Source organism: Cyprinus carpio, chromosome A18 (assembly GCF_018340385.1).
Source record: "Cyprinus carpio isolate SPL01 chromosome A18, ASM1834038v1, whole genome shotgun sequence".
In the NCBI taxonomy this organism is placed as follows: Eukaryota; Metazoa; Chordata; class Actinopteri; order Cypriniformes; family Cyprinidae; genus Cyprinus; species Cyprinus carpio.
The window spans coordinates 19,399,353-19,414,077 of record NC_056589.1 but is presented as its reverse complement, the minus strand read 5'-3'; positions in this window follow the sequence as shown (position 1 = coordinate 19,414,077).

Here is a 14,725-nt window from a genome sequence, read left to right as displayed (position 1 = left end):
TTAACTAATTAAATATGAATTGTTGCACAGCTAGTCATATTTTAACCATGTTCATACATTTTGACTGATTATATATAATTGAATGTTTTAAGTGTTTTTGTCCATACAATGAAATTCAGTGGCATCCATAACAACAAAAAACACTTTTTTTTCCACAGAAGAAAATAATATAAACAGGTTTGGAACAACATGAGGGTGAGTTAATCATGACTTCGTGAGTGTATTTTTGGTAGAACTATCCCTTTACCAATATAGAGGGTGTAATTAGAAGAGCAGCATCATTACTGTGCTCTAGCTGTACCACTTGTGGTGATGAGTCAGGCACATAGAGACTGTTGGGTTTTGTGATGTCTTTATTTTTTAATTTAACTATAAATTATCATGGTAGGTTTTAATAAAAGCTGGTTTGTGTCCTCGCAGGTTGAAATAAAGGTCAGGCTGTTCCACATCCAGAGGTGTGGGACCAGGTTTTTCTCTTAGTAGCTCATGCATGCACAAAGAAGACTGATCTTAGAGAAATGGTGTTGCAAAGTTTGCTTCAGGTAAGACTCAGTGCACGCTGTTGACAGTGTTCTGTTTTAATTTCAGATCTTCTTGGTTACCTGATTTTTGGCATAACCTTGGACCTGAGCCAGAGATAAGTCTCTTTAAGCTAGTTAACTCAGCAGCCATCTTGGAAATGGGCCCTATTAGCTATTTTATATGCTACGATCTACTCCAAAACTTTTTATCAAGATTACAAATTTCATATTTCACATCAACAGATCATAAAATCTGACAACAAATCAGTCTATATTTCGGCTATCATACATTTAGCTTCTTTTTGCTTCTTTAGCTCATATCACACACACACACACACAGATTCACAAATTTAAAAATAAAGGTGATATAAATTTTAATATTGAATTAGAAATGTAAAGTTAAAATAACATAAAAGTTTGAAATATTGCCTTTGAAAAAAAAATGACAAAAGCACATAATAGTACTAAAATTTAAATTATTAAAATGAAAGCAAAATAATAAATATTAATACATACAATAATAATATAAATAATACTAAAATAATGCTGTTATGTCCACCTATTGTGCATGTTCTAGAACATTAGGTCTTTCAAATTTGGATCATTTAGCTAAAACCCAGGACTTCAGTTATAAAAGCCATCATAATTTAATATTAAGATTTTCTATGAATGGTCTCTCTCCTATTATTTTTTTTGAGTGGAGGTAATTCATTTGTCACATCACTTTCTATTTTTATTTGTCCATCGATTTAATTGTGGTTGTGTTATAATGTTGTATTATAATATATTTTCTAGCAATTTTATAATATATTTCTGTATTAATTTCTGTAGTTCAGTTTATTTGGAGTATGTTTAAAATGAATATACTGGCAAAAATACAAATAGTGCTCATATGCTGAAATTTTCATGCACTGTACTGCAGCCCATGGCCTAAAGATTCTTGTGATTTTTTTAAAAGAGAATTGTTCCTTGTATATTAGCTGTGTAAAATTTGTGTTTTCCTCAGAATATAAAAAGTGAGTGAATTTTAGAGCCTGAAAGCAATTACTTGACCAACTCTTTCCGCTCTCCAGACCTTAGAGTTTTTTTTATGAGTTTACTGAAAACCACTCTTTGTAAACTAACACACACATTGCAGACCAAGAACATGCTCTACCAGCTCTATATATAATAAATTACTCTCTTTCCTCACAGTACCTACCCTCCCCGCACACACACACACACACACACACACACACACACACACACACACACACACACACATACACTTAAACCCTGTCATGGTATGAATAAGCAGTTCTTTGCCTGTGGAGCCAGCAGTGTTGTCAAGCCACTGATGTACAACACTCTGGCCTTTGTTCCCCTGTACACAAACATGGTTGCCACATTAATATTTCACAGGAAATGTACTCTCTGCTCCTGATTTAAAGCCCTTACTTGTTAACAGTGCTGTTTGCCTCGTTTGGTCGTTCTGAAGTATGCGGCTTAGAGGCCCACATTTGTCCCTGCCTGCACGCTCTCATTTAGGGTCAAACCATATTTATTTTTCATAGCAAATAGTTTTGTGTAAGAGAATTATGAATGAAGTCTCTTTATGGCCATGCCCCTTAAGTACCCTAATTTGATTGTAATTAGAAATCATTATGCTCATCTGTGGTTTGCTAGTAAGATTTCACAATTTGTTACATGTTCCGTTGTTTGTTAATGCATGCAAGTGCGATCGCTCATAAATGGCCTGTTTTTCTTTTGGCCATGTGTCTGTGTTTGTGTTGTGATAAAGTCAGTGTAGTGTGATCATTTGTTATAAAAGGAACGGAAGCACTGTAGAGCCCAATAAAAAACAAAAAAAAAAACAAGGGATCAATAGATTCTCCCCGCAAGAGTGAAACATAACAGAAGCAACTAAAGCCTTTTATGAGAGAAACAATACATTATTCATGGCAAACTCTCTTTTGTTCTGCTTTGTTGTGTCTTATACAGATGGGATTACAGAAGGCTAGATCTTGGAAACATATGAAAGATTAATACGTGAATGGGGACATGGTTTGCTTACGAAAGGACTAAGTAATTATTCTTTCACGGTGAGCAGTGGAAGAGCTCCAGAGATGGAGAACCAGGAGCGCACTTTGACTGCAGAATGAGATGGTGAAGTCAGAGTCGGCCCCAGCCGAGAGTGACCTTGATCTGGCAGACACCGCTGAGTCTATATCTGGAACTTAAGACTTTTTTTTAGGTACCTGTAGATGTGAAATGTAATCTCAGATTGATGGCCTTCTTAAGGAAACCACGATAAGTGAATTTTTATTGCATGTTTCAATGGTGTGTTTCTGTTTACTAGGCCTGAGCTGCAACCAGAGCTGACTATAATGTAAGATTATCAGCGACGGGGTCACATGAGGACTGTTATCTCTGAGTTCATCCACACAGGTCAACTGTTTCCACCCAGTCTAGCCTTTTATAATCACACTGCGATATTCTGTGCACTATAGGCCTGCTCTATGAATAAATGACAATGGGTGTTGTGAAACATTTTAAAAGCTTATTGCGGTTCTCTCTTGCTGGTCGCTGGGCATTTGTAAACAGATTGATATCCCATCGACTTCATTAAGGGGCTCTGCTGGAGCGTAATTGGTGTGTCCCGAGGAGCAAGGTTAACAAATCCTTCTGCTGTCCTTGTCCATCATCAGACTGCCACATTAATTGATATGAATGCACAGGCACAGTCCCGTGTGCCGCAGAGATGGGCTGATGAGGCATTGAGTGAGCAAAAAAACACAGGCGAACAGGGATAAATACAGTCGTTAAGGATTCCCGGCGTAAATGAAAATGAATTGATTTATTTTAATTGATTGAATAAAACACAACACTACAGTAATCTTTGCCGAGACGTTTGGAGGAGGACTAAACATTTGTCAGTCTTTATCTATTTTCAATTAGCTGGCTATAATGATTAATTGAGTGCTCAGAGTTATGGATGAGTTAATTAGTGTAGAGAGCTCATCTCATTAGAGCAGAGTGGCATACTCACCACATGCTGCCAGTGCTGCTCAGGGTGGCACCTCTCTTTCTATCTGCACATGTCCACCTTCTTGAGATTGCTCATTAATGACACACCACTGCTAGCCTTCATCATCATCACTACCAAGGGCACAGGGTGCAATGGCTTAAGTTGAGCTAAATTTATAGACAGAAATATAGGTAATGATGCTCCATATCCATATACACTATGAAAAGTTTGGGGTCTGTAAAATTTTTTGTTTTTGAAGTCTTTTATCCTCAGTTTTTATCTTTACCTTTTTATCCTTTTATAATGTTTTCAATTTGAATATATTTCAGAATGCAGTATATTTCTTTGATGGCAAAGCTGATGGCAGCAGTCATTGCTCCAGTCTTGAGTTTCATATGATCCTTCAGAAATCATTCTAATATGCTGAATTGGTGCAGAAAACCGTGATACATTCTAAAAATAAAAAGTTGAAATAGAACATCATAAATGTCTTTACTGTCACTTCTGATTAATTTAATGTGTCCTTTCTGAATAAAAAACAATTATTTATTTTAAAAAAGTCTCAAGGACCCTAAACTTTTGGACAATATTATAAACAAAATGGGTAAAATTAATTTGAGGCCATTGTTAATTTATTTTAGTTAGTTTTTGAGTTTAATAGCTTTTTAATTTAGTTAAAATTTGTCCCAGTTATATTAGTTTTTATTAACAGTTTAATTAATAATAATAACTGTTTTCCCTCTCCCTTTCTAGGGTCCTATTATTCCCAGTGCTATGAATGCCTTTGTCCCGGCGACTGCAGTAGTTTTAGAACTATATGCCCTTTAAATCAGAGACCGGTTTTGCAATTTCTCTTAAAATTATTAAATGGAACCCACACAATGCTCTCAGCAGCCCCAAACCATAAATAACAACACCTATGCGTTTCTGAGGGTTTCATATTTCTCAGGATTGAGTTGGCATTTAACACACTCCTTTATTAACAGCTGGCCATGTGCCATTAGATTTTCTTCTCGTTCTGTACCTCATTCACCTCCTCACTTGCTTTCTAGTGACTTTTACACTCGAGCGATAAGATATTTGTAAGCAAGCACATTGCTTTATTTTAGCTGTAATTAAGCTTAATAAGAACAATCTGACTGCGATGACAAGGAGTGTGAATCACTGTTCTTTGTCTCTTTCTCCCTGCCTGTCTCGACTCACCTTTGCATAATTCCCTCCAACATCAAGCACGCCGACCACTTCTTAACTCTTTGCTAAGTGTTAATTAAGCACACAAGAGCTCAATAATTGAGATAACATGGCAATTGGATGGTGGATTCCTTTTTATTTTTTAATTATCAAGCCCTCAGGGTGTTACTCCATCTTAATGAAATATGGACAATTTGAGAAATCAGTCTCTCCTAACAGCGTTAATGTCTGCTGCATATTCATGGCTTTTTGGAAGTCTAATCAAAGTCATTGTTGGGTCTCCCATGTGAGCATGGCATGGATGTGTGAGCGTGTGTGTGTTTATGTCTCTCGCCTATGAATGATTCATGCTGTTTAGCTCGCAGTCGCTTAGGTGCATCTGGCTCAGGGAGGTGTGAGTCTGGCCAAATGGAGGGGCCACATGGCAGCTCCAGATGTTCAGCTTTTGTATATGCACAGCTCATCAAAAACAACAACCCGTGCCACCCCTGGGTCTCTGCCATCTGGGGGAGAACCTAACTAGCTTCCCACCAGCCTGCCAGTGCATTATGGGGGAAGTTTGCTGCAGCACCGTTCGAAAAAAAAGTGATAGCACTGTCAGACGAATCTCCAAACTCTACTTTTTCATCTTCTCGGAATTGCGGGTCACGGTGCACAACTGATTGGTATCCATAGATACGCATATCCATGTAAAATCCCAAAGCACTCAGGGAGGATATTTCATGGCCTGCCTCTCTTATCTTCCCTTTGATACATTTTTTATCCACCTCGATTGAAGATTCAGCTCTTTCATTTCCTGTGATATGTGTCCTGGCTTTTCCCTCTCAGCAGTGAGGAACAGATAAAGCCCCCAATAACCAATTCAAAACTACAGAGCTCCTTAGCTGCCCTTCTCCCCACCTTAACCCTGATAATGAATTCATTTGACTTTACAATAGCATCTGGTTGGGGACCAAATGGAACAACCTCTAATAAATACTTTATGGATTGATGTGGCTTTCGAAGTTGAGTTTTGGTAATGTGAAAGGCTGGCAATGACTCGATGCATGCTAGGTTGATGCACTGAATGCATTATGACATGAGAGGGAGCGTGTTCAAGAGGTGGATGGTACAGGCGTAGTGATACTGTGTGAGCATTCATCAGTCTGTTGCTACAGAAGTTTTGTCATTATGTATCTTATTCTAATTTGATCTAATCTAATTTTGCAGCTTGCAGCTTGGTGGTACTCATTTATTATCTAATTATAAACCAGACATTTAGCAGAAAGCACAGAGGGGTATGTTTGCTTCAAGTTTTATTAACTGAAGGAATGAAATGTCAGCATGGCAATGGCATGGAAAGTAAAAAAGCAAGCACATGCCTTATATGTGAAAATTATGTGTGTTTAAACTATTTATATAAACTTCATGCAAATCCACCTATGTAGTAGAATATGGTGCTGTAATGCATATATAGTATAATATCTGAAATACTAAATACATTGTAAGGAGTTTTCTATTTATAAGTACATTGTGTTATCCACCTAATAAGAATAACACTAGACTGCTACCATCAGCTGCAGTCTTTCTTTATGTTGTTCAGTATATGTTTGTCATACTAACATATTCCATCGATAATAGCTTTCATATGGCCCTGCTGTCGCCCTTTTTTGCATCCAGGCTCGGAGCCACCCAACACATAGAGAGGATTACAGGCAGTTCTATGAGTGAGTCATCACTATAAACTACAGATGGAATTTACAGTTCAAAAGAGATTATGAATATTAAAGAGGGATTTTTAATGATTGGGTTTTGTTCTAGCAGGCAGAACAGTAAAAGAGCACACACAAACTCGTAGGATTAGATAAACACAAAGCTTCAAGGTCTTTCCTGGGAGAGAACTGTATTTATTAAATCGCATCTTTGTAATTTCCTTTAAATAATGTATCATTGCAGAGACTAACAGCTTATCACTGAAACACAGTAGAAGCTCTGAGGAATCAGACGGGAGAGATGTGTTTGGGTTTTTGATTGGCATGGGGCAGCACAGATTCTGCTGATCTTTGGTAAGCAAGTGTGTATCAGTGTGTGTGTGTATTTGTGCATAAATTTTCCCCTGTGTTCACGTTGTAAGGACTGCCGCGTTGAATTTTACATTATCCAAATGCTTTTGATGATAATCCCCTACTTGTTTTGTGAATAATTCACTTTATATTAAAGAGAACGGCTTTGAAATTCAAACACACTTTTATAAAGCACTCTAGGGTGGAATAAATGGATGTCAAAATGCAGCCTTTGCTGGCAGATTGAAGTACATATTTAAGGCAGTCAAAATTCAAGAAATGTGAGATTTTGAGCCATCCAGATTAGATCACGACAAAAACGCATATAATTAGACACAGAAAACTGTTCAGAAGATTTCTTTGAATAGTTATCGCCACTGTCACGAGAGAATCAGATACACTTGTACCCTGTAGCAGTGATGAGAGGATCGGTATGAGCTCATATATCGTCTCTGCTGTAATCAAGTTTCTCAGTGAGTCTCACTGGTGGTAATTAATGTGCATTGCCTGCTGAGTAAGACAGTAATAATAGTGGAGAGCCATTATTGTAGCACACCCCCATACTTCACATATGTTTGGAAGCAAATTACTGACCCGGTCGATACCCAGTGGGCACAGGCGTAGATCAATACCTGCTCTCCCAGGGAACAATCTTCAGCTTTAATGACAATACATTGATTTTTAAATAACTGCTCATGTTTCAGAAACGCTAATCACTCTGCTTTCTCTGGGGACTAAGAGTCTGTCTTTTCCATTTCTCTTTTTTCATCTCTGCTTCTTTCTCCCTCTCTTTCTTATATCGGAGAAAGAATTTGTAAGTGCCCTGAATAAATGTTTTTAGTAGTTTAGTTTTTATAGATTTTATTTGTAACTTTTGCACAAAAAACTGTAAGATTTGCATATTTTGACCATGGTAAATGTAGGAACTATTGCATATTTTTTTCCTACACATCATACTGCATACTTAAATGAACTACAAAGTCTTGTGACACCCCAAACTAATGCTTTTGGACTTCTGATGAAATACAAAACAGATGCAAAACAATGCCTAAGCACTGATAGTTATGACATTGTATTGCTATAAAATAATAATAGTAGAAATTATAGTAATCATAATAATAATGCATCATAGAAATAATCACAGCATTAATGCAATGCAGTGGCAAATACAATTATAGAAGCTTGTTCTAGTTAATTCTTAGTTTATCTCACAATTCAGTTAAGTTTTTATCTCTCAATTCTGAATTCTGAGATAAAAAGACACAATTACTTTTAATTAATTAATTTATGTATGTATTCTATTTAATTAATTTATTAATTATTTTTTAATCTGTGGCAGAAACAGCTTCCAAATGCAGGTACCTATAAAGTATAAAAAAGGCCTTTATATACTATATATGGTGTGTTCTGTACTTACTATGCAACTGTTTGCATAGCAGCTTAATATAGAGCTAACACTTCAGAGGTAAAGTTTATTGTTTTAATTGTAATGTTCTTTATAAATGCAAATTACAATTACAAACCGTATGTGATGATGATAATGTGCATTATTTCTCAAAATAGGTGTTATTTCACTTGTTTTGAATATGCAATAAAAATGCGGCCATTGCCAAATACACATTCTAGAAAACAAAGATGTCTGGTCACCCAACTCAAAGTTCATGTAGTCTGTATTTGTCGTGAGCAGGGGCGTTGCACAAGATCCTGGGCCTATGCATAGGCAGTCCTGTCGGGCCCCCATTAAAAAAATATCCAGATAAAATAAAATAAATTCCAGACTTTTCAAGGGCCCTCTCTTCCTTTGGGGCCCTGGTAATCAGTACTGGTTTTACCCCCAGTCCAGCGCCCCTGGTCGTGAGCATAAACTATGCTAACACAACACCCTGACCCAGGTCACAGCAGTAGCATTGAGGCCAGCTGGCACAACTTTACGGTGTAAAGATGTTGTGTTACTGTCTTGAGTGACTGCACAACATGAATAAATGATCAGAGAGGTGAGCCAGGCAGGCTAGGCTAGATGGGGTATGACAGACACAATCTCAGGTCTTTATTTTATTTTTATTTTTTTCTCTCTAAGGGGACTGACTCACCAGCAAACAAGCCTCACTGTTGGAAAAAGCCAGACAGTAGTGTTAATTAGAGGAGCAGGAAGATAGAAGTGGCAGGGGGCAGGTACAAAAGACACACACACAGATAGGATGTCTTGGAGGAATGTGATAGGCAGGTAGTCATGCCTTTTTCTTTTTTTTTTCTTCAGACGGGATAAATAATTCTGAACTATTATCAATTTTTGAAGTGTAGTTTTTGCAGCATTTTTTTGGACAGATGACTGATAATGAAAAGATTATGGCTAAATTTTACAATAAGGTCATTTTTTTAGCATCAAACTCTTAAAGATAAAGGTTCCATGGTTGATTATCATTCTTCATAGAACCATTGATACAAATTAAGAACATTTGATTTTTGTGTTGTAGTATTAGGTGTCATGAACTAACAACAAAGAATTCTTTTATAGCATTTATTCATATTTTTAATGTTAATTTCTACATACAGTATATCAATTAATAAATAATTTTAAATGAATAATTATTAAATAATTTTAACATTCCAAAATTGTATCAATTAAAGAAATATTCAAGGTTTAGTACAAGTTAAGCTAAATTAATAGCATTTGTGGCACAATGATTATTAGCAAAAAAAACAAGGTTCTGGTGAGCCTGATGATACACAGGGCAACCTTTTGAGCAATTTTGCCAGGCAACCTTTTTTGAGCAATGTTTTTTGGGCACTTTCCCATTGAGAATGGGTAACAAATTTCTATCTGGATACTTTAGATTGGTTGTGGGCCCTGTGTCTCACCTGGTTGCCCATTGATGGCAACATTGCCCAAAGTTGCCCCGTTTATCATCAGCCTAAAAGTAAATGGAACTACTTTTTAGTGAATTTTGTAAATTATTATTTCATATGAGCACCTACATATTATTAATTGTATATTATTGGAGATGGTCATCATGTTAACATGCACATTCTTTCATGATACCAAATGCATTAACTGATGTCATCGAATTGAAAGTGACACTAAGTTATGTAAGGCAGGTTAAAATGGCAAACAGGTATTTTGAGCCATGTCTCTGGGCCGCAGACTAAACTTTCTCTGACAGGTATCACAATGCAGCCGAAACACTGATGTGGGCAGATGGCACCAAAGCCCAGCAAAGCCTCTGCTATTTCTAATGCCACAGATCCACTGACAAATGCACCCACAGACTGAATAACAAATCCCCCTCTCACAGCCTGGTCTAGACAGAGAGAGAGAGAGAGAGAGAGAGAGAGAGGTGCGAGAGAATGAGGGGTGGTGTTAAGTGTCTTATTAAAAGAGGATGATTGCAGCGGCGGACTGGAGCCGGACCTGCCACATGGCAGTCATCATTAGAATGATCACAAGAACCTCTTGTCGTGGATGGAATCGTATTTTAATCCACAACACATTATTTCCGCAGCGAAGGGCAGGTCAGCTCTCAGACATATTTAAGTAGTGACTAAACTCTCCAGAGAGCTTATAATATTCTTGTACCCCACCTCAAACCAACCTTCGGTGAAAATATTGGTCATATTTTACATTAAAGCATTTTTTTCCCCAGTATTATACGACCACAGTACTGAAGAGTCTAATGTAATGCAGCTGCCGAACCTTCAGTGGGGACGATGAATAATGCAAACCTACTTGTTCTTTGGGTTCAGTTGATCTCGGGAGGTTTTTCTCTCTGTATTGTCCATTATGACAGCCTATTATCTGGCCTTCAGAGTGCTATCTCTTAGACGTTGTGCCCAGTCCATTTGTTACCCCTCTTGCCCCTGGTAACCTTCAACCAACTGAGGAGAATGATTGAGACAGTATTGTTATATAAACATAAGAGCCACAGGCAAAGAGAAATGGGAATGTATCACATATAAACCTTCCATCCCACAATGCATTGGTGCAGAGTACATTGCGCTCTTCTCTCGCTCTCTCACTCAGTGAACTTTTTCATTAAGAGCCATTTAGGCTTTACTGCTTTCTTTGTCATGCTAAGGCCGAGCATCAACTATTCCAATCATTCAGTACACCTATGCATGGCTTCTATCCAATCAATGACACAGATTGATGAAGACTCTTAACTTGACTATGTAAAACCTCTCTTTATCTCAATAATAACTGCTCATGTTATATATTTATTGTATATTAATAAAAAAAATAAGCATTAGTTCAACAGAAATAAAGTATAGCATTTACTCTTTTTGTTTCAAACCTGTATGATTTATGGTACAGCAAAAAATGTTTTAATCAGTTCATTAATTCATATCATCTCTTACGTTTAACTCAAAAAGAGATGTTTTGATGAATGTTAATGCTGCTGTTTTTCCATAAAGTGACAGTAGATAGGGGCCATATGCTCTCTAGTCAAAATGACTAAAAGCACCAAAAAATCATAAAAGTAGCCCATGTAGCTCTTATTACACTATACTCCAAGACTCCTAAAGCCAAATGATTGCTTTGTGTGACACAAATTTTATTATTTAATCAAAATCTACTTTTGTTGTATTGATAAGAGCAGCTTGGATGCTATAAATGTCCTCTTTTGTGTTCCACAGAAGAAATAAATTCATGTAGGTATCGAAAGACATGAAGGTGTGTAAATTAAGACCATTTTTTGGTTTAACTGTCCCTTTTCAGATGAAAGTAAGTCATCTAATATCAACACCTGCACTGACACTGTGTCAAAAGCTATATATCCAAGGTGAAGTATCTGAAATGAACATGTGATGTGTATACAGACATGTCACTGCTTTGATAGGTCATTGGCTTTCCTGTGTGTGTCAGTGTGTGTGTGTGAGAGAGAGAGAGATAGAGAGAGAGAGTCTGTGTCTGTTGGGCTTGATTGTGTCATTAGGTGAGCAGAATGATTTTCCCTTGGCGTGACACTTCAGCCATCTTGGATCAATGCCAGTGGCGGTTCTTAAATGAATGTAGCTTTAGCATTGCAGGGATTTATCTATAGACTCAACCTGAGACCAGAGAGAGAGAGAGAGAGCCTTATCTACTGACCTCAGTAATTACCCTGTCCTGCAGCTCTAATTCAAATGTGTTCTGACTGAGATAATTGCCTATTGGAAAGCCCAGTTGCATCTCACGATAATCACCAGCAACCCCCGCAGCCGTAGCCATGAGTGTGTTTGTGTGGGCGCAGGTTTATCACCACTGGCACTACTATGCTACCCAGGTCTTTCTAGTCTAGTTAGTGTCCTGCTGTTTAACGTGACAGGAAGAATCGAAAGTACCTTTTGCGTTGTGCTTGCCGCCTGGAAGGTAATCCTACCATGATCCCGCATGGCTGAGGCCGACTAATCAGGGGGCTGATAATATCAAGACAGAAACAGAGAAAGAGAATGAGGAGGAGGAGGTGAAGGGATGGATATATTTATCTAGTTAATGAGAGGCCAAACATGGCCGTGCTCCATGGGGAAGAGGGTAAGGCTAAGGAGCCATGAGGGGATGATGGTCTGCGCGTTAGACAGAGTCGCTTCTGCGCCGGCATGGTCCCTGCACCGCTCATTATATCAGCATCATTCTGGCCACCAGCTACTCACAAACACACAAACACACGCATCCACTGATTAATTCATGAGAATGGGGAAAGAGTGTGCCTGCAGAGACCAGCAGCTCACAAACCGTTCCCTGGCTTCAAAACAGACATGGACTGCCCCGCCCCCCGCCTCATCTGGCAATGAGACTGGGTGAAAAAAAAATATCAGCGATATAGATGTGTTGTGAAACATTAATGACTACTGCGGCATTTCTCCCACAGTATAAAAGAAGCCCAGCCAATTCCACACATGTCTGTGTGTGTGTTCACTTTTATTTTAATGAGCCGCTTTTCATTGTCTAGATGAAGCAATGTAAACACACCAGGCGGTCTCGCACGCTCGTTGGTGTGATGCCCACGCGTGTGCGCCTTTATCGAGATGCCGCAGACGTGCTCTCTAAAGGCGCCTGAGGGAGGGGCTCGCTGGCACAACCAAACAGGAAATGGGCCTGGATATGGATTGCTCCAATTGAATTAAAAACATTAGCTCTAGAACGATGGGGGTTCCTCGTGGAAAATGTGGGGAATTAATTTGATTGCAGGAGCATGGAGAACCGGCTCTAATGGAGCATTGGGAGGGAGAGACATACGGGAAGCAGGAAAGAGACAAAGGAAGAAGCAGAGAGCAAATGGTTTGAGAGAACAAGAAATAGACAGACATACAGGCAGACGGGCAGGATAGGGGAAGGAGGGGCGTGAGGAGTAGCCAGATAGTTTCAAATTAACTGTCATCATGGGCAGCTCCATATATGATTACCCATGAGAGCTTGGAGTGTGGAGCTCATTTCCAGAGAGAGGTCAGATGAGAGCGAGTGTGTGTGTTTGTGTGGTAGGCTGACTCGGCTTATCCCATGCCCCATCATGCACTTCATTCCCCGAGTCTCATTATCCCTGATCTCTGGGTGCAGGGGGTCGGATACGCACTCCTAATGATCACACACAACCAATGATTTTTCAATTAAGACAAATCGTTTAATTGCAAACTATTAATCCATTAATTTACTTGAATGACATGCTCGCTCTCTCTGTCTCATCTCATCTCCTGTCTGATTTGTTTACACAGGCAGCGCCTCCTCCCTCTAACGTGTGTGTGTGTTGTAGCTTAACAGGATGCTCGGGAGCGCAGGAGGTCAAGTAATGGCAGCCCGTCTCTGGTTTCACATCCACATGTTAGTTCTGTTGTCAGCGCTGTGAGGGGGTGTGAAACAGACCCCAAGGCCGGTGAAAATAGATCAAGCTTGAGTCCCCTGCCTCTTTCTCTCGCTTTGTGTGAGTGTGTGTGTATGTACTGGGAGCCATCAGTGCCACATGGTTACAGTCCACCAGGCATGGTCAGCCATGCGTAAAGAGAAGGGGGAACTGACAGCTTCTAACAAAAGCAGCATGACAATTGAATGCTATGTTTGCCAGTGATTGTAATGACTTATTATAATTGGTCTGCTTATCTTATATAATACACAATTGTGCATGATTGGATTGATTCCAATTTTTTTTTCCCTTCACATTCTTCCCTCACCCTCTTTTTTTTGTGGCGTGAATTAGGATGGCTGTGTGTAATTGATGTGACAAGCCAGAAACGCTTTCGCCATCCTCTTTTTGAAAGCAACAGGATGTGTTCGGCAATGTTTTGTTATATTATTAGGTCGGAATGCATTCTGCCTCATTATCGTGGAGGTGGAAAATTAAACTATAAATTAATCATTAAATTATTCTACTGACATGAAGCAAGCGATTCTAATTGGCAAGGCTTTAAATGTTATCTGTCTTTCTTATTTTCCCTCAAGAGCTGATGATTGCCTGCTTGGTTTGACTTTGGTGGGGAGTAAGGCAAGCTTTACTGTTAAAAGAGGCTAAACGGATGAAAAGCATTTGCTTGTACAGTAAGCCTGCATTATGATGCTTAGGCATGAATGAGGATGTGAAGCCGCACCAGATCGACTCACTGCACAGGCACCATGTGGTGATAAGATGCTCGGGCTGGGTTTCGCCACTGATGTCTGTGATACAATGGGGTTTTTGGAGGGGACATCACTGACAGCAATCATCTGACACCTGTTAAAAATGATTTTGTCATATTTTTCACATCTGAAAGACACCAGTTAAATACCTGGATTTTAGTTAAGTAGAAGTGAGTGGGGTAAGCTGTGTCTTTTTAAAAATTATTTAAATTGTCCTCTAATCAAGAAGATTTTGGGGTTTATGCTATCAACTGAAATTAAGGAGAAATTTAAAGAATTGTCTATAATAATTTCATTTATAACATTATGGGGCAATGACATCTTGCTCTCTCTCTCTCTTTCTCTCTCTCTCTCTCTCTCTCTCTCTCTCTCTCTATATATA